The sequence below is a fragment of the Rhinichthys klamathensis genome, unplaced genomic scaffold (genome assembly GCF_029890125.1).
Source record: "Rhinichthys klamathensis goyatoka isolate OS25496 unplaced genomic scaffold, OSU_Roscu_1.1 h1tg000144l_1, whole genome shotgun sequence".
Taxonomy (NCBI): Eukaryota; Metazoa; Chordata; class Actinopteri; order Cypriniformes; family Leuciscidae; genus Rhinichthys; species Rhinichthys klamathensis.
This window is the reverse complement of record NW_026606679.1, coordinates 360,910-382,545: the sequence shown is the minus strand read 5'-3', so window position 1 is coordinate 382,545 and position 21,636 is coordinate 360,910. Positions and strand designations below refer to the sequence as shown.

Genomic DNA, 21,636 nt, shown 5'->3' with positions numbered 1-21,636 from the left:
AATGTAAAGTTGCGATTTTCTAGGCTGATATGGCTAGGAACTATACTCTCATGCCTGCGTAATAATCCAGAAACTTCACTGCCGTACCATGAGTGCAGCAGGCGTAATGATATGACGCAGTGCCTGAAAATAGTTCCGTTGTGTTGAAGGAAGGTAGCCTATTTTCAGGCGCTGCGTCATATCATTACGCCTGCTGCACTCATGGTACGGCAGTGAAGTTTCTTGATTATTACGCAGGAATGAGAGTATAGTTCCTAGCCATATCAGCCTAGAAAATCGCAACTTTACATTTTATGTCGGTCTTAGTGCACGATGTAACTACAGAAGAGTCAAGTTTTAAATAGGAAAAATATCGAAACTCTTTGATCATTTTTTTTTTTGAGAAATGCTAATGGTCTTGTCCACTTCAGTGATGTATGCTAAGCTATGCTAAAAGTGGTACCGCCAGAACCGGAGATCGGCTGAATGGATTCAAAAACGGTAAAACTCAACAGTTTAACTCTGGGGGAGTTGTAAAATGAGCCTATTTCCAAAAAAAGTGGAGTATCCCTTTAAGTTAATGAAATGATACTCTAATCATAAAAATACACAGCAAAGAAATACTGAGTAATATAGTACATTAGTTTGAACTGGTTTTGTCAATGTCCTCCAGTACTGAGTTAAATTGAAGAATATTTTAAAACAAGAGCTCAGTACAATGGATTTGTATTTTCTGTTAAAAATTATACATCAAATGAATATATGTGTGTATATATATAAAGTTTGTGTTTCAGATGATGGAAACTGCGTTTTCATTCACTTTTTAATTTGAAAAAGAAAAGTTTTTTTGCTCTATTTTCGTCTTCTGTGTTTAAAATATGAATATGACATAGATGTGAACTGTGATTGCACAGGTGTTGCATGGCTCCCTTTGTGAGCTGTGGCTTACAATCATTGCCAACATGTTCTATATGTTTGTGTGTAACTAGCATTATAACAGGGCAGTTTCTAGATTCATGGAGAGGTCGCCTGGGTCCTGTTTGAGACGTGGTCTGACACTGAGTTTTGGCAACACAAACACCATCCATCCTCACTGTGAGTGTGTAAGGCCTAAATATCTTTTAAATCTGTCAGGTGCCAAGGAGCAAGAGAAATCTAGAGTATATGGATGAAAGCAGTTATTACATACACACATATGACATGTTTAAGTTTGAGGTCTTGAGCCAAAACAATTCAGTGATTCGGTTTATTGATTATATAGATGTCACGATACTATGTCACGGACTAGTATTAGTTTGATACCCTCATCGATTTGATCCCCTGATCTCTAGCCACCCTTGCGTTGACCAGATGTCAAATCCCATCTTGACGAACGTCCCGCCCCCCTCTCTGCGGTTTCGCAGAGTAATGGCCCATGTAGACGGGGCGGCAGAGGAGGAAACGAAAATAAAAATATATGAAAACAATACGGCCATCGCTCCTCATAATTAGTGTGCAGCCGATCAATGGCTGACGGGATGGTCTGGCCTACAAAATGATTTTTTTTCTGCTGCATTTGTTAGTGAGTAGAGATGCAGTAGAGATGCCCATCGTTGAGCAGGAAGATGAGACGCATGGTTCTTTTCCAAAACATTCACTGCAAAACAGGATTTCCTAATGAGTACTTGTACTTATGCACTGTTTTCCAGTACAAATATGTAAACATCTTTTAAAATCAGATTTTTTTTTAAAGTTAACATTGCATAATATAACATTATGTAACAAATAAATAATATAAATAACAATATAACAAATAATTTTCGCCCCATTAGCAAATTGCTTTTTTTTTCTAGTTTTAAGCATGAATTGGACAGAAGTTAGTAATGTTTATGTGATGATGGGATAAGATGAAATATAACTTACAGGCCATACAGAGTAAGTGGTTTTTGTGCATGTGTGGTTTCAGTTGTTCTTATTATTTTTTTTCTCTTCATTTTGGAATAAATTTTAGTATGAAAGTTTTTGGTGAATCATTTGTTTCATCAAAATGTCTGTATGCAGATTTCATGCACAAATGTATGGAAGCTTGTTTCTGCCACGGAATTTTCTTTTATATAGATAATTGGGACTTTTTATCGCACAATTCTGAGTTTTTTTTCTCACATTTGCGAGATGTAAACTTGCAATTGCAAATTATAATGTCATAATTGCGAGATATCGATTATTTTCTCTGAAATGTAAGATACAAACTCGCAATTGCATGTTATAAAGTCCAATTCTGAGGGAAAAAAAAGTCCACAAAGCCCATAATTCTGACATTTTCTTACAATTGCAAGTTTATCTCAAAACTTTATATCTTGCAATTGGTCGTTATAAAGTCAGAATTGCGTGATATAAACTTGCTAGTGCGTTATAAAGTCAGAATTGCGATCTCGCAATTATGACATTATAACGCAATTGGGAGTTTATATCACACAATTCTAATTGCAAGAAATAAAAGTTGTGAGATAAAAAGTCGTAATTACCTTTTTAAATTTTTTTTAATTCAGTGGCAGAAACAAGCTTCCATACATATGTGTGCGTACGCATTCTTAGTGAATGAGACCCATTGTCTTTTTAGAGCTGCTTTACAGCTGAAACTGTTCATTTCATAATTGGAGAAATTTGCGGCGTCAATACTTCTATTTTCTTATTACTGTGAAGCTGCTTTGAAACAATCTGTATTTTGATCAAAGCGCTACATAAATAAATATGACATGACTTGACTATGAGACTGTAGGGCGTTCCATTTGTCGTTTTAGGTTTCCGTTGGACTTGGAGGATGACTGGAAGGGCTTAGTGTGCCATTTAGGACACATCCTCTAGTCTAGGTAGACAGCAAGGCATCTCTATAGGATTGGAGCAGAGCTCATATGATAAAAAAAAAAGATATCGCCGTCCGTGGCTGCTACACGTATAAGAACATTTCATAAAGCCTTCTCTCAGATTTCACCTTCACTCTTTTATTCTCATCTTTCTGTCTCATATTTCCTCATTCTTCATCCATATCCATTCATTAGTCCTCTTTCTAATCCTCCCCGCTGGTGTCAGTAACCTTCATGTTTAGCTATTCATCAAAACCCCAGCAGAAGCAAAGGTGAGCTGAGACACTGGAGTGTCAGGTTCACTTTTATAACAGCTTGCATCCCTCTTTTTTTTCTTTTCTTATCCTTTCTTTTCCTTTATATGAACACTGCATTTAACAAGCTTTATGTTTTTTAAGTGTAATTTCATTATTGGCTGAGTGGAAATGAAGCCCGCTCACGTACTCTAGTTGGTAAAACATGAGCAAAGAGAGTCCCCGAGATAAAATGATATAAATGAGTAATCACTGATGACTTCATTATTTCTTTTAATATGTCTATTAGGATTATCTGAAAAACTTTCTTACTAGTACAGAAAATCAGGCAGGAGCTTAAGAAAGACTGTAATATCACTTGATCCCTCTTTATTTTTCAACTATTTTCATTCTTTACTTTGCTTCTTGCAATACTTGCAATTTTACAGTGTCTTTTAGTTGATCTTTCACCAATCGTAATCGAGTAATCGAGTTTTCAGTTGAAGTATCAGCTTTGTGACAAAGTAAGATAAGTTTTTTTTTTTTTTGCAGATGTTGGTGTCTCAACATGGATTTCTATATTTATGAGATCTAATGTCAAAAATTCTGAGAAGCATGAGCCTGAAGTCTCAATTTAATCTCATTGTTCTTCTGGAGTAAGTTCAGATATAAACGAGATCTCATATGTATTTTTTCTTTTGTTTTATTTGGATGAGGCCAGAACTACATAAGAGGGGTGGATCTGAGCGTAGCTTAGATTAGATATTTTGGTCTCGAAAATATTTGTTGTGAAATATTTGAGTTCAGGCTACTTTCACACAGCAGCAGAATACGTTTTAGATCCAGTCTGTTCTCCACCAGAGCCTCTCCCATCAGTTTTGTGTTCTACGGGCGACTCAAATGCTCCGTTCTCCACCGGGATATAAAAGCTGCTGTCGGTTAAAGGTGAACTAAGTAACTTTTTTACCTTAACCGAACAGCTTTGGAGTCATTGTAATGTTTATATTACTGATTTCATGTTGAATGGTGGTCGTCTCGCACCCCCCTGGTGCCTGTGAGCCGCAAAACCACCCTTGTAACTTTGGGCCGGCGGGCCGCCGTGTTAGGAAGTATCGTGTGATATCAGGTCTCGCGAGGTAACGAATTGCTTTACGGCAAAAAACAGATCTGATAAAATTCTGATAAAATGAGCATCAAACAGAAATAACCCGGCACCGTATACATGTGGTGTTCGAGGCGCACATACAATACAGACTGCCGACAGTTAAACAGGGCGCGCAGCTCTTAAAGGGGCCATACCTTATTTCCACTCGTTACAGCGTCCATCCTACTGAACAGGTACCGGTGTACAGGGGGAGGGGATCCAGCCGTGAGTGCGAGCCATCTCTGCGTGAGTGCTATTCACGACAGTACAAGTGCTCCACAGAGACTCTAGGGGTCGCTGTTTGACAAAAACGGAATTCCTACTTAGTGCTGCTTTAATGAAGATTTGAATGGATTGGACTCTTGTCGTATCAAAAGTTATGATATTACTTCGGTCACTGTCACCATGTTAATGTTAAAGTCCCCCTGTGGTGAAAATCAAGCTTTTAATGTTGTTTATATGACTATGTGGTGTTTTTAATATGATTTAAGACAAACCATGTGCAAATTCGTGTCAACACCATTGCTGAGTATTTTCTCCTTAAAACTGCAGTCAACCAAAGACAGTCTCAAAAACGCGGTTTGAAATCGCTGGTGTTTCTGACATCACAAACTACCTTGTAACCAATCACGTCAACTTGTGATCGTCAACGAGTGGATCTCTGAGCTGGTGTGAGTGGGGGCGGTGCTAATTTGCATATTCATAGAACCGCGTATACTAAATGAGGCAAGGGTGTAGAGTTACATTCAAGCTATTTTAAGGCATGAAGAAATTTTTTTTTGATGATCAAAGATGAGTTTTATGGGATGAAATTATTGACTACAGGGGGACTTTAAGAGAATACGGGCTTGACTCCTGTTGTACGCTCATACAGAGAGTATTCGAGACGCTAAGTTGATGACAGTTTGACACATTGTTAAGATTCTGAAACTCTAGAAGAGGTATGTGAGATTAGCCCTTAATTATACTTTTGGTTGCACTTTATTTTACAGCATGTGCACAGTGTACTTATGTAAGAATGTACTGGGTATTGTAATATAAGGTAACTGCATGTATTATGGTAAGATTTAGGTGCAGATTCAGGCTTAGCTATTACCCAGTTATTGCAGTTACTATAATAAGTACATAGTATGTCGGGAACAGGACTGTAAAGCAAAGTGCTAACAAACCTTTTGCTGTCTATAGGACTAACAGTTAAGAGATTAACAAGTTGATTTGTTCCTGTCCTACAGGGTAACTTGTAGAGGAAAATACCAAATAAAAAAAATCCTTGTAGGTTGACTGAGGCCAGAATTATATTGGAGACAATGTTTTTGTCTTTCACCTGACAAACGGTTAGTCAGGAGATAAATGAGCCACGTCCCGTGCTTGTGAATGCATAATCAGCGAGAGTCGGTTTGCTAAATGTCTATATTGGATCAGTTTCCTGGACACGAGGGCATTTACAGTCTGTGCCTCATTAAACATGAGCTGTGTCCTGTTCCTCTATGCATTCGGCTCTATATTTAGAGTCATTTGTCCCGTTTCTCATTAGAGAGTGAAAAGAAAGAGAGCGAGAGAGTGAGTCAGATCGCTATTATTAGTGGATCTGATTCCTGAGACTGATCGGTTTCTGTAAGAGGATCTGCGGTTAGTGGCCCCTGAGCCGGCTTATCAGAGCCAGATCAGAACGGGGATCGAGACGGAGGAAATGTTCACCTCATCAGTCTATTATTCATCATTCTGTTGGAGAACACCCACATCAGTCAAACGTTCAGCTGTAATGACATGAGTGAGGAATTCAGGCCATGATGTGGCGGCTCTGTCTGAAGGAAAAAAAAAAACATGTTTGCTCAAACATTTCCGTCGTTTTAGATTTGTAAGTATTTTATGAGTTTCACTGCAAATGCTCTTTTGTATTTTTTCCTGTCACTGTCTTATGCTTAAAGACTTTCATCCAAATCTGTTTGCGGTCATCTACAGTATTGTTCAAAAGTTTTGGGTATGTACGTGTTTTTGTTTTTGAAAGTAGTCTCTTAATCTCATCAAGGCTGCATTTATTTGATCAAAAATACAGCTAAAAACAGTATTACTGTGAATATAACAATTTAAATTAACTGGGTTCTCTGGGAATATATTCAAATGTAATTTATTCCTTTAATGTCAATGCTGAATTTTCAGCATCATTACTCCAGTCTTCAGAGTCACGTGATCCTCCAGATATCATTCTAATATGATGATTTGCGGCTCAAGAAACATTTCTTACTATTATCAATGTTTTTTCCAGGATTCTTTGATAAATAGAACAGCAAGAGAGCAGCATATATTTAAAATAAAAGATCTTTTATGAAACAATTTGTTATAAAACAAAAATCAAAGTTTTTTTTTTTTAAATTATTGTCTTCAAACTTTTGAACGGTAGTTTATTTAATAGTGTGCTCTTTAAAAGTTTTTCAGTAGATATACATATTTAAAAATTGCAGTATTAATTGGATAGGGAACAAAAAAGAAGATATTTTAAAGAATGTCTGCAACCAAACAGTTTCTGGTCCCTGTTGACTTCCATAGTATGGAAAAAAAAATATTATGGAAGTCAATGGGGACCAGAAACCATTTGGCTACACACATTCTTCAAAACATCTCCTTTTGTGTTCAACAGTAGAAAGAAACTCATACAGGTTTGGAACAACTAGAGGGTGAGTAAATGATGACAGAATTTGTATTGTTGGCTGAACTATCCCTTTAAACCCAATTAAGCTTCTGAAAGATGAGTTGCTATTAGCGTTCCTATTGCCATTGCCTACTAATGTTTATGAATGACTTAAGTGGATGTCTTCTCATGTTATTGTCATCAAATACATTTTTAATGATTTAATATTAAAAGCTTATTTTTTACCGTTACTTACCTGACAGCATTAGCTTCCCCAACACGCCGACACTGCACTGCAATATCACACAGACGACGAAGCATGTGCACTCATTTCCATTGGTAGTCAATCCCCAAAGTTACTGCTCATTTGCATAAAGTTCAACTTTTCTCAACTTTGTCTTGTCGCTGTCATTTGTGTCACTGGATGTCGCCAGCTCTCATTAAAAATGAATGAGACCGTGTCGCTGGCAGTGTGAAAAGAGCTTTAGTGATCTCTGACTTTGTTGCCCGGGCGGGCACGGTACGAGACTTCATCAAGATTCTTCTCAAACCCCTAGAGGAGACCTGTGAGATTACAAGGGTCGTAAAAGTGGGCTCATAACTCTGTCTCATTGGTGTTTTATTTGTGAAAAATAATGGTCTCTTTGGGAAGATTGTATATATTTCAAGTCTCATTTAGTTTTGGATGCCGGTGTGCAGAGTATCTTCAGAATATATGTGCCTTGTTCCTCACTAGAATTGATCAAGGTTGCTGTCGAGAATGCAATTTATGCTATTCTATACTTTAATCCTAGACTTGATTTAATCATGAAAACAAATCTCTGACAGTGAACATATGAGCTCAATGCAGCTGCTCTCAGCAATAAGAGGATTCTTGGAGATTTCGTAGTCTGTTCCACACCGACTCCCCTCGTACATAGATCAAATTCTTTTACCAAACCAAATGCTGCAGATATGATTGTTCTGCCTCTGCTGTTTTTGAAGAGCACTTGTTATTCTATCTCAGCACAGACAGTATATCTTATAGAGAACATGGCGTCACGCACCCTCGATCTGATTTTGACCACTAATGAAAAGTCCTGCTCTGGCAGCGAAACTGGATTTTAAAGGGGTCAAGTGTCTTTAGACTGGAGGAACCTGGGACGAATCTCCATGACAACCAAACTTTCAGAGAGACACGAAGCCTGTGAGATCTTCCTCCTCCCATAAATATTTGATCATATTCATCTCGTATACTAATTACATTTCGGACAGCTCGTTAGAGACATCCTAGAATAGAAATCTGAAGATTTAGATAGGTACTTTTAGCAAGTCTTTGGTTTTCTGATTAACATTTTATTTTAATATTTTTTTAATCATAAAATTAATCAGCGTCATACCGTTAAGTAAATGCATTAGCTGTCCTGAATAATTTTTGGTGAAACGTTTTCTGGTTTAAAGATGTCTTGTATGCTGCTCTTATATCCTGGGTTTTTGTGTATTTAAATTATTTTAAAATATCTTGAAGTGGTTATTGATTCCTTTGAAATGTTTTGAAGTTGCTTGTCGAAAGTTTTTCGTTTGAAAATATTGCAGCCGCTGTAAGTGCACTACAGAATAAATTCAAAGTATGCACGAAACCCCATAGAGACTTTGTTGTTTGTATTTTCTTCATTTTATGTTTAAAAAGTGCAAGTCAATATCGTATGGCCTATATATCTCAGAAAATCAGCACTTGCTCAGACTGTATTAAAAATTAATTTAAAATATTTATAACAGAATATGTGCATTAACCAAACTTTAGAACAGACATTTCCACGGGCCCACGATAATCTAAAACAGCCAAATTAATTGGCCTGATTATTTTTAGGTCTATCATTACAAATTTTTATGCACCAATTGACATTTAATTATATTTTGTGACATTTATAAATAATAGACTTATTTTGGAAATTCCACTTTCCTCATTTTACTCGTCTGCACGGATTGATAAAGATGGAAATTCAGAAAATACAAACATTTTCTCCACTGAGCTTTTCTTCCATACTTTGAATTTATTTCCGTAGTGCACTGGCTTTTATCTGTCAGATGAAGAACTTTTAAAGGGATAGTTCACTTTGAAATAAATTTTTGGTATGTTTTAGCTTACCTCAAGGGCATCCAAGATGTAGGTGTTTTTGTTTCCGCAGTAGTTTCAATTTTGATATTTTTAGGTCAAACCGTTCTTGTCTGTCAGTCATATAATGCAGGTAAACACAGCCACGTCCAAGTGATCTGAGGGCGCCGGCGCTTCGGTCTGCGCAAGCGCCGGAAGTGATCTCTTCCAAAAAAACAAAAAAAAATCAACGTTGTCTGTTGATATATCGAAATCGTCTTCCATTGCGATTTCCTGTATATCTAAATATGTTGAGATCTTCACAGTGAAAGGTAACACTTCCGAAACCTCTGTGTAAACAATGAGTGATGTACACGCGCGAGAGATCACTTCCGGCGCTTGCGCAGACCGAAGCGCCGGCGCCCTCAGATCACTTGGACGTGGCTGTGGTTACAAGAGGTAAAAACGATATAAATACTGTTCGTTTTCTCACACAAACCGCTCGTTTCGTGTCTTAGGCCATCAATGTGTACTTACATTTACGAGTCATTAAGTCATGTTTAATTTGGACTTCTCTGTGCATGCTCTTTGAGGTGGTGACCATAGACCTGACTGACAGACAAGAACGGTTTGACCTAAAAATATCAAAATTGAAACTACTGCGGAAACAAAGACACCTACATCTTGGATGCCCTTGAGGTAAGCTAAAACATACCAAAAATTAATTTCAAAGTGAACTATCCCTTTAAGAAGCCCCTTCAAAACCTTTTTATAGGAGAAGAATCTCCAGGAAAAGCTTTTTGTTTTCTTTTTAAATGAATAGTTATTCCCAAAAGTGAGAATTTAGGAGACTGAAATTGAAGAATATTCATGTTGATCACTTTTATTCAATGAAAGTGAATGGTGACTTCCGGCTGCAAAGACCCAAAATATGACAGAAGACACCATCAAACATTATCCATATGACTCATACGCTATATAAATAAAGTCATAGAGTAGTTTTGTGTGAGGAACAGTGATTTTGTCTTAAAAATCTTGTGTTCACCATCAATGTGGGGGTAACGCATTACAAGTAACCCGAGTTATGTAATCAGATTACTTTTTTCAAGTAATGAGTATTACTTTTAAATTTACAACAAAATGTCTGCGTTACTTTTTTAAACAAGTAACGCGAGCTACTTTCTTTTCCCATTTATTGACTGACAGCGCTCCTGTCCTCATGTTGAGCGAAATCGTGAGTAAGTGCAGAGGCGTTGTGTGTGAACATGATGCATATTGCAGATCTAGACTGAATGCAAGCATGCATTTACTCATCTCACTTGCACAAAAACAGATTCAGTATTCCTCAAAATAAATAAAATCACTGACACAAAAACTTTAAAATATTTTTTTTTTAAATTTTAGGGAGTAATGGATAACACATTGCTTTAAGGTGACGTATAGTTACACGTTACCACATGTACTTACTATAGTAATAACAGTAGATTATGCATAATTAAAAGTAACTAACCCTAAACCAAACTCTAACCTTAAGTACATGTAGTTTTAATATTACTAATACGAGTAAGTACAATGTAACTACGTCACCTGAAAATAAAGTGTAACCGAGTAATGTAATATTGTAAAACATTACTTTTAAAAGAAACTTTCCCCAACACTGATCCCCATTTACATTCAATGTATGGAAAAAGATAATTACACTAGAAGAAAGAAAGTAAGTCATACAGGAATCACTCGTGGGTGAGTAAATGCTGACAGTATTCATTTCGGATGAACTATTCCTTTAATTGGTGTTTTGGAGAAACCATTGTGATATTCAAGAGGTCTCATTTGTGATGTGTTCTAGCCTTTGATGCTGTATTACAAATCATATTTTTCATCTCTGTGGGTTGAAGCAGCATCTGTTGAGCTAATTGCATTAGTGAGACTGTAGGAACAGAAGAAGAGCTCTCTTGCCTCTCGCTTCTATTTCTAACGCTGCACACGTTGTGTCGGTCGTGCTCCGCTCCCCCAGCAAAACGCCTGGATGTCTCTGGCTACATTTCAGATGTCTGACCCCCACTTAATCAAGATGTCTTGTTGTAGCTCTGCACTTCTGTTTAAAGATGTGAACATAAGCCATTGTGCTCCCAATCAGTTATTTCTCTCATTCTCGTTTTCATTTCTTTTTGCTCTATTTGAACTTTCAGACAAGTCCAACACTTTTCTATATTAATTTCATTAGATTTGAGACTAGGAGGAGTTTACTTTTAAATATCTTGAATTGCAAAAGCAACCCAAAAGTTAAACTTCTGAATGCATCGGCATAGTGAGAGTAATGTCACTAGTTTAAAATGGTCCTAGAAATATACTTTATTTATGTCTGCTTTTTTTTTAAAAGCTTTTTTGTGTGAAATATTTGGAAGCCTGTTTCCAATATTTGGAAGCCAATATTGTTTGTTTTAATCCCTTAATTGCGACTTTATATACCACAATTGCGATTTGTTTCTTGAAATTATACCTTTTATATCTCACAATGTAACTATTATACCTTTTATTTTAGTGTCACAGTTACCTGATTTGTTTTGTTTTTACTCTGAAACCCCATGGAGAATATATTGCTCAAAAGTAAAGTGCAGGTTAATAAATGATCTATTTATCACTTGCAGAAACTGTATTAAAAATCTATTTAAAATATTTAAAAGAGAAAATTATCCAAATCTTAGAACTGATATTTTGGTTATTCAAACAAGGGTGGCATAATCTAAAAAATACTGAAAATAGACAGATAACCTCAAAATAGCCAAATTAATTGACCTATATTTATATTTAAATCCATCACAAATTGTAATACCTTAAGTGACATTTATTGTTATATGAGAATTGTATTGAAATTCCATTTTCTACATTTTAATAATTTGCACAGATTGATACAGACACAGATTTAATTTACTCACTTGCATTTTGCCTTTTATATGAATATGTAATATGTATGCAATATTTTCCTTTATTTTTTTGACATTCAAATCTGTGTTTGCGCTGCCGCTGACCATTTCAAATAAGGATTGTATCAGTTACGCCACTAGGTTGCAACAAATGGCTGTTAAATGTATTTGTCATTGAATCATTCATTCAATAGATTTGTTCAAAAACACTGATTCATCAAGTAGTATTTATAATTGAGTCATTGAATCATTCATTCAAACCAAAAAAAAAAAAAACCCAAACAAACTATAAATTCAAATTAATTGCGCATTTTTAAATATATTGTAGCAACTAAAGTCCCCCTGTGGTGAAAATCAAGTTTTTTATGTTGTTTATATGTCTATGTGGTGTTTTTAATATGATTTAAGACAAACCATGTGCAAATTCATAAGTCAACACCACTGAGTATTTTCTTTTTAAAACAGCAGTGAAAAAAGAGTCTCAAAAACGCGGTTTGAAAATCGTTGTTGTTTCTGACGTAACAAACTACCTTGTTACCAATAACGTCAACGTGTGATCGTCAACGAGTGGATCTCTGAGCTGGTGTGAGTGAGTGGAGACGGGGCTCATTTGCATGTTCATAGGACTGCGTATACTAAATGAGGCAAGGGTGAAGAGTTACATTCAAGCGATTTAAAAGCATGAAGACATTTTTTTTTCAAGGAAAAAACGTTTAAATATGTAATTTTGGTGATCAAAGGTGAGTTTTAAGTGATATTGACTACAGGGGGACTTTAACAATTTAAGTTGAAATGACTTAAACATCCAAGTTGATTGTACTTTAACATTTAAGGCAGCAACTTTGTTTACAGTGTATTTGAAACAAAAATTGTGATTCTCGGTTTATTCAGAATAGTGCAGCTCTACTGTGGATGTATTCTGTAGTGCACTTTCTTTAGTTTTTTGAGTAAAATGTTTTGAAGCCTGTTTTGGCCCTTGAGTTAAACATTAAAAAAGGTAATTGTGACTTACAGTATAGTCCCTTAATTGTGACTTTATATCTTACAATTTGACTTTATATTGCACAAAGGTAACTTTGTTTCTCATAATTGTGACTTTATATCTCACAGTGTGACTCTTATTTCTTATTTGAGACTTTTTATGTTTTGCTCTGAAGCGGAAACAGATTTCCATAGAAATGTGATGTGAACATCATTTCTTTCAGCCTTCTAATTGGTGAATCAGTGGAGACAGGAAATGATTACTCATAAATATAATAAGCATATACAGAAACATAGAGCCAATCTATAAATAAAACACACTTGCAGCAGCTTTACTTAGAATTCAGTTCTTTAAAATGGAAACCACATGCCGTAAAGGCACCGTATAGCTGTATCATCATTAACTTTTGATAATGACTCCTGTCGATATGGAGGACGTGCTGTCCTTAACAGCGATTCCTTTTGTTCATTAGCTAGGTTCAACCGCCTTCATGCGTGTGTATAACCGGAAAGACCTAATGAGCTTTTCCTCATCAAAAGTTCATCTGTTCGGCTTAGCAATCATCCGTATTGTAATATTTTCCATGCCATCTCTCCTCCAATTGTCACATGGAGTGTCATTTTGGAAGATGGAAAGACCTTGCCGCCTTAGTTCAGTCCAGTTGCTCTAAATCAAATAAGCTGCTACAGTATTTTACTGTTTTTCTCCGTAAGCCTTTACGGTGGAAATCGACGAGAAGCCAATTGCTATGCTGGACCTAGGCATGAGTGTATTTGAGAGAGAAAATGCTCTGAGAGTGCATATACACAAGGCATTTTCTGCCTCATATCCCCGGTCAGTGTCAGCATATAGTCAACAGAGCATCTTTACCGTGGTTTCACCTGATACCAGCACATGTGAAGATCAAGACAGAGATGTCCGCTGTGAAAATCAGATTTCTCGTTTTGCTCGTGTCTTTTAAAACCTCAGCTTTTTGTGCAGTCGTACGTGTTTCGGTAATTATGGGCAAATGCACTTTAAAGTCAGTGTTGGATATTTATTTTGTTCTATATTCCATGTGTGAGGCCTGTCGAAGGTGTAGTGTTCATTTTGAGTCGAGTTGTTTTCAGTGTAGAGAGAGATGAAAAAGATTAACCTTCACATACAGTATGTGGTTTTCGTTTACACTTATGAGAGATACATATTGCCTGTTCATATACTCAAGGTCAAGCTGTTATTTTACAGAATGATGCTCAGAAACGCTGCTGTTTTCAAAGGGGCCTTTTCATGAAAACAGGATTTTTCTTGCTTTTATGAAAATAAATGGAAAAAAAATATCGTGTTGACGTTTCAACTAGGGGTTCAACGGGTTGTATTACATCTGTATTCACAGATTATATAAAGAAAATCTATATTAACACAAAGTTAGCATCAGCAATTCATTGTTAATTTAACTTTATACTACAGGGCTGTTGAATGCTTGATTCTGATTGGTTGAGAACGTTCTAAGGTGTGCAATTATTTTCAGGGAAACGCACGGCTAAAGTAGTTCCAGGCAGGTTTGACCGCATTACAGTTCCATATCACTGCGCGTAGTTAACTGTAATAACGGAAAATAGGATACAATTCATAACAAGAAAAAAACATGCAGCCCCATGCGCTTCATCTGCAATTTTCGATGTCTAACTTCACAATCAATGGACACATACAGTTTAATTTTAATAAATAAAGTATGTAGTCCTATCTATAGGCTAAATAGAAAATTAAATTGAATATAGGCTATATAAATAAATTGATAGTCCTGCTGGGTTTTCGTAATTATTCCAGATAATATAACAAATAAATAATTATTGATAGGCCTACTTGTTAAAAGGGCTTTGTGTGTTTCATTTATTGGGTTATCTACTGTCAATTATAGAAAACAAGAATGAACAAATTAAAACAAATTTAATTAATAAATAAATAATAATATTGACACACATGCTTTTCTGTCTCATTATTGCAACATCTCTCTCTCTCTCTCTCTCTCTAATAACGGCATTAATAACTGCATAAAGCCGGGACACACTGACTAAGGCCAGGTATGAATGTAATTTGATACTTATGACTGATCATGCCCAAACGCGTGTTCAGCGCGTTCAGTCTGTAACTTAGCCTATTCACAGTCTGTGTTGCTACAGTTGATGGAAACAGTCAGTCTTCGAATGTTTCAGCAAGTCGTAAGTGTGTCCCCATCATTAGTCTGCTATCAGTGGCTCAAACCTCCGTTACTAACTCTAAAATGACGTTTTGGAATTAGCAACGGAGGCATGGGATTAGATGCGTAAGAAATTAGTCCTACATACAAGAGCTTTTTAATGACAAAAACTTGACAAACGTCTTGAAATGCATCATGTGAACAATGTTTCGAGGTGTGGTAACTGTAGTATAAGCGGAATAATTGACTTCAGGCCGTTGAATTATTAGAAAAATAATGCACACCCGAGGTGTAACGGCCACTCCGCTTCGCATCGTGACCGCATTACCACCTCGGGTGTGCATTATTTTTCTAATAATTCAACGGCCTGTCGTCAATTATTCCTTACTTCACACACACTACCATTCAAAAGTTTGGAGTCAGTAAGATACATTTTTTTTTTTTTATCATTTTATTCAGAAAGGATGCATTAAATTGATTTAAAGTCACAGTAAGGACATTTATAATGTTACAAAAGATTTACATTTGAAATAAATGTTCTATTCATGATCAAAGAGTCCTGAAAATAATTATAAAAAATGTTTATTGAGCAGCAAATCGGCATATTAGAATGATTTCTGAAGGATCATGTGATACTGAAGACTGGAGTAATGATGCTGAAAAACACTCACCTAAAGGATTATTAGGAACACCAAACTAATACTGTGTTTGACCCCCTTTCGCCTTCAGAACTGCCTTATACGTGGCATTGATTCAACAAGGTGCTGAAAGCATTCTTTAGAAATGTTGGCCCATATTGATAGGATAGCATCTTGCAGTTGATGGAGATTTGTGGGATGCACATCCAGGGCACGAAGCTCCTGTTCCACCACATCCCAAAGATGCTCTATTGGGTTGCGATCTGGTGACTGTGGGGGCCATTTTAGTACAGTGAACTCATTGTCATGTTCAAGAAACCAACTTGAAATGATTCGAGCTTTGCGACATGGTGCATTATCCTGCTGGAAGTAGCCATCAGAGGATGGGCACATGGTGGCCATAAAGGGATGGACATGGTCAGAAACAATGCTCAGGTAGGCCGTGGCATTTAAACGATGCCCAATTGGCACTAAGGGGCCTAAAGTGTGCCAAGAAAACATCCCCCACACCATTACACCACCACCACCAGTCTGCACAGTGGTAACAAGGCATGATGGATCCATGTTCTCATTCTGTTTACACCAAATTCTGACTCTACCATCTGAATGTCTCAACAGAAATCTAGACTCATCAGACCAGGCAACAATTTTCCAGTCTTCAACTGTCCAATTTTGGTGAGCTCTAGCAAATTGTAGCCTCTTTTTCCTATTTGTAGTGGAGATGAGTGGTACCCGGTGGGGTCTTCTGCTGTTGTAGCCCATCCGCCTCAAGGTTGTGCGTGTTGTGGCTTCACAAATGCTTTGCTGCATACCTCGGTTGTAACGAGTGGTTATTTCAAAGTTGCTCTTCTATCAGCTTGAATCAGTCGGTCCATTCTCCTCTGACCTCTAGCATCAACAAGGCATTTTCGCCCACAGGACTGCCGCATACTGGATTTTTTTCCCTTTTCACACCATTCTTTGTAAACCCTAGAAATGGTTGTTCGTGAAAATCCCAGTAACTGAGCAGATTGTGAAATACTCAGACCGGCTCGCCTGGCACCAACAACCATGCCATTGTTAAAAATATCTTAAATCACCTTTCTTTCCCATTCTGACATTCAGTTTGGAGTTCAGGAGATTGTCTTGACCAGGACCACACCCCTAAATGCATTGAAGCAACTGCCATGTGATTGGTTGATTAGATAATTGCATTAATGAGAAATTGAACAGGTGTTCCTAATAATCCTTTAGGTGAGTGTATATTACAATAGAAAACAGTTATTTTAAATGGTAATAATATTTCACAATTTTTACTCTATTTTGATCAAATAAATCAGCCTTGGTGAGCATAAGAGACTTCTTTCAAAAACATTTTAAAGCTTTATTATATACATGTACAGATCTAAAAGTTTGAATTCGGCCTAAATTATAAAGCAGGTTTTTTTTTTTGCACGACTCTTTATCATTTCTTCTCTTTAATGCATCTAGTAACTTGCATTTCTTTTTGAAGACCAGCAATAGTGATTTTCAGGTTCCTGCAGCCTACTTTGCCCACAGCGTTTCACAAACGTTTGGAGGAACTCAAAAAGGCGCCCTTTTTGTTGAAAGACCCCCTTTAAGTTCCTCGGTCTCTTCCCCGCTGCGTTCTGCGTCTCATTCAACTGTATCATCACCCAGCCAGCCACCACTCTTCCCTTCATTTAGACTATCGATCCTTGTTTTTTCTCATTCTCAGCGCTTTGTGTAATGGAATAGATCCAACACCAGCTTACAGGACCAGCGTCGAGCAGTCGCAGTCTATTAGCGAATATGAATAATTAATCAGGTATAGCTAGATAGGAAAAGGATACGCGCATACAGAATCCATATTAATTATGATGTATTGTGTCAGCGTATCGCAGCGGAGACGGCTAGGACGGCATTCCTATAATAAGTGCACTTTGAAGTTTAGCTGTGTATCCTCAGGTGAAATGACGTTATGCATCGATAGAATGATTACTTGACACAAAGGGACAGGAGGAGTGAACCTCGGGGATTTGAACGGCAATGCAGCTGATTAAATACTTGTCATAAATGGGGTACAAAATAGGGTCGATGAGCTATTTAACTGGCAATGTTAATTATCAAACTTTTATTTTTTTATAGAATAATATGATTGTCAAGTAATACTCGAACAAATAAAATTCAAACGGAATTTGAAAATTTACAGTTTACATGCAATTTTTATTTTGTGAACACTTTTTTGGAACTGTCAATGAACAATGTATGCCTATAATAATTGATGTGAACGGTTAAATCAATCCCCAGTTAGCAAGTTATGCTATACATACACACATTTTGAGCAAATGTAATCCTGCCATAATATTAATGGAAAGACTCATTTGATGTTTAATCAAATATAACGATTTTAAGGGCTTTTAACACGAATCAATTCTATACGCATATGAGTAAGCGTATGGCTCACTGTTTACGGCTATAGCATTGGGGATTTCATTCGCTATGGGAATTTAACTATATGCCTGGCTACACTTTTGAGTGTTCAGTCTAGACTTAAACAACAAGACTGTCTGAGTCTTAGGAGCCACGGATAAAAATGCTCTTCCTCCTCTCCACAAGATGTTCTTGGCACTCAGATGAGATGTTTTAAATGAACCTGAACTGGCATCAGAGATCTGCAGACCATTAAGTGCTTTATAAGTAGAAGCATTTTATAATTCATACGGACAGATAACCAGCAGAGTGATGATAATAGGACTGGACAATCATATATAGCATAATAGGATAGGATTGATACAATCATATTTTCCGGTTATAGCTCTGATGGCTGTGTTTTGAACAAGTAGCTTAATTATGGAGACATTGGGGAATCCACCAAGTGCATTGTCATAATGAAATCTTGACGTCATGAATGCATGTCTTGTATGTTCTGACCAGCATTTGCCATTAACTTTGACATTGAAATTAGCTAGTTCCACTGTTAAAAAATGTTAGTGTGAAATTACAGTAAATTCCAGGTTAATAATTACATGACTTTCACAGTAATTCCACAGTAGGACTCTTGTATCTAACTGCACTCTTGGAATATCATACTGTATTGCTACTGTGCATATGTACAGTACTATAAAGGTACCCAGCATGCAGTGCGGCATGAATAGATTATGCTGTGGAGTTTCTTGATTCTTCTGTGCTGCTGAACTTATGCTTCACTTTTAGCAGTTTGTGATGTTTGATTATTTTGTAATGTTCAGAATTTTAATCTTTTTCTATTACTATGATTTGTTGAGTGTCACCATTGTTGTGTTTTGTGCGTTGAGTATTGATGTCTGTGCAAATCACACCTTTCAAAGATAAATCTCAGCAGCTGCTTGAATATCCGTCTGCAAACAATTATGAATTTGAAATAAGATCTTGGTAAATCTTTATCCTGAAATAACGCTAATAGTTTGACTAATTTGAAATCAGCCAATTAGCTTATTTTTTATTCTAGCTTGTTATTGTTTTAACAAATGTTTTCATTTGTCACACTTCTGCCTTGGCTAGATCAGAAATGTTAATATATACAATTACAGTACTAAATAATATAATTTATTTGTGGCAACTTTTTAATGTGAATTCACTGAGCAGTGAATTACTGTGATGTCAGCATCATTTTGCTGTTGATTAACAGTAATTCGTAAGAAATTGACCCAGCATGCATTCATTTCACTGTACATTTCTGACTATAATTTATTGTAAAATAGTACTCTTTAATCCTGTAAATTCCTGGGTCAAGTTGATGAATATTTATTGTTGAAATGAAAATGTGGGTAGAGTTTAGATTTTTTTCTTCTTGCAAAAACCATTAAAAGTCCAAATAGAATATTTTTTTTATATATTATATGTCTTGATATAAACATGTAGTAGGCAGTTAAATGTTAATGGCCGAGGAAGCTTTTCGTTGTGACTCTTTATTTGAAAAGAGCAAGAAAAATACAGTTTTTTTTATTAGCTAAGCTACTTTACACTTATAGATTATTCTTTAATTAATAAAGGTAAAGGAATTTCAGCACACATTTTGTGCATAAACACTTTGCACAAAGACGGTGAATAAAATGCCTCTGTATTTGTGTGATTTAGTTTACACATGCCTCACTTCACCCTACACCAGACCTTAAAATTGCCTCCTGTAATCACGACAACTGGCAGGCCATTACAGCATGTCAACAGCAAAGGCTTTTAATGAATAACAATGCTGCCGTATCCTTCATGTTGTCTCCAAACACAAGGTGATTTTGGAAGCTCTGATGCCAGTGCCTCAGCGATTCAGGATCCCAGAGGAAATTTTTATTGGCTTCACTTTCATCACTCAGGAGACTTGATTTCTCAGATATGTTTTTTATTGAAATATCAACTTTGTAGTGCTTTAAATCTCTTACGAGAAATAAAAATAGACACATGACAATTGTCAACATATAGTCAAATATAGTTAATAAAGTCAGTTATTATTTATATAGTGCTTTATATAATACAGATTGTTTCAAAGCTTCTTCACAGTAATAAACAGGGAAACGATAGAAGCAATGATGCAAAGTTCATCAATTATGACAATTCAGCTATAAACTGCTCTACATAGAACAATAGTGTATTTATTCAGCTCAAGTCAGTTTAGTGTTGATTTAGTCCTGCTCAATAACTGTCGATGTTGCAAATTTAATCAATTATAAAACAAAAGCGATTCATATTTCATCATCCTGCTGGATTCAGTTCAAGTTTTGTTCTTATCCGCAGTCAAATTGATCATATTTTATATAGTATGATATCGATAACATTCAGGGCCAGATTTACTAATAGCTTGCACCTGCGCAAACCCTCTTTTTGGGGTTAAATAAAGAACTACCGTCAGAATTTACCGTATATACCCGAATATAAGACGAGGTTTTTGTCCTAAAATAGGCTGAAAAATGGGGGGGTTGTCTTATATTCAGGGTAATCTTAAACTCGAGTGGAGAAATCGATTGATAGCCTTTTTCTCCCGCGCCGTCGACTGACGAGAGCGCCGAGGATCCCGATGCGGCGCGGACGCGCTTGGAAAAAACGAGACATTTGAAATAACCATAGACAGTATAAGAAGTGGACAGAGCCATCTCATTGGAACTCAGTTGAGACAGTTGAAGCCCATTTTTAGCGATTTTTGAGCACTTCCGTTCCTGACGCGCAGACTCAAACCGACTCAAACTAAGCTTAATGACGTGAGCAACCTGTCTGACAGACGTTAATCTTCTAGTAGCTGTGCGTGAAAATTGCCAACGTAAATCTTGCAGAGACGGGGAACTTGAGCAAAGAGTTCTTTGGCGTGAGTGAGCAGGAGTAAGTATTCCGTTGCTTTTATGGACTCATTATCTATGGGCTTCTCCCTTGACGGGACATCCCCCCGATTGCCTGCGAGCTTCTCCTCCTGTCTGTACGGTAATTTCTGTACAGCGCGACAGAGAGTCGAGTGGTTATGACGCAATCGTTAGCCTATTTTTACAAAAACTGTTTCTACGGGGCCATAATGTAACATAGAAGGTAATGGAGCCCTTTATACATTGTCGTGTTTCTTTAGAAATAAATAATGGACAAATGGAGTCTTTAAACGCCTCAGATGTAAAGTTATTCGCTGTCAAAGTGACGCCAAAATGAATGGGAGTCAATGGAAATGCTAACGCAAGTGAAGTTCTGCTACAAGATGGCGGCACCTGGCCGGCTTCAACTTCCGGTCGATGGATTACCCCCTTGGAAATAACGAAATTGAGCGCGCAAAAGACGCGATATGTGAACAGGGGGGGGCGGGTCTCTGCTCGCTTGTCTCCGTCCGCTCTGGTATCCTCTGTGAACGGCGCTTATTCTTGCGCGGCTCGAGCAGAGGGAGAGAGAGAGAGCGGGAGCCGGATCGTCGCCGAAAACGGCCAGACGACCCCGCAGGGTGGTTAAATCCATCCCGTCGCACTCAGGGCAGCCGCAGTCATGGCCAATCAGGAAGCGCATATGTGCCGGTCTCCGCCGACGAGCGG

General features: G+C 37.0%; 1 protein-coding gene across 3 annotated transcripts in view; it reads left to right on the top strand.

Annotated features, from left to right (window-relative positions):
• khdrbs3 (KH domain containing, RNA binding, signal transduction associated 3) overlaps nt 1–21,636 on the top strand; it is a 156,891-nt gene that overhangs the window by 42,403 nt on the left and 92,852 nt on the right. The window contains exon 1 of one of the 3 annotated variants that reach the window (XM_056257774.1): nt 5,777–6,057. The exons of the other annotated variants lie outside the window; for them this stretch is intronic. The gene's annotated coding sequence lies outside the window, so the exon portion shown is untranslated. Of the gene's footprint in view, nt 1–5,776; nt 6,058–21,636 lie in introns of those variants that run through there. 3 annotated transcript variants of the gene reach the window in all.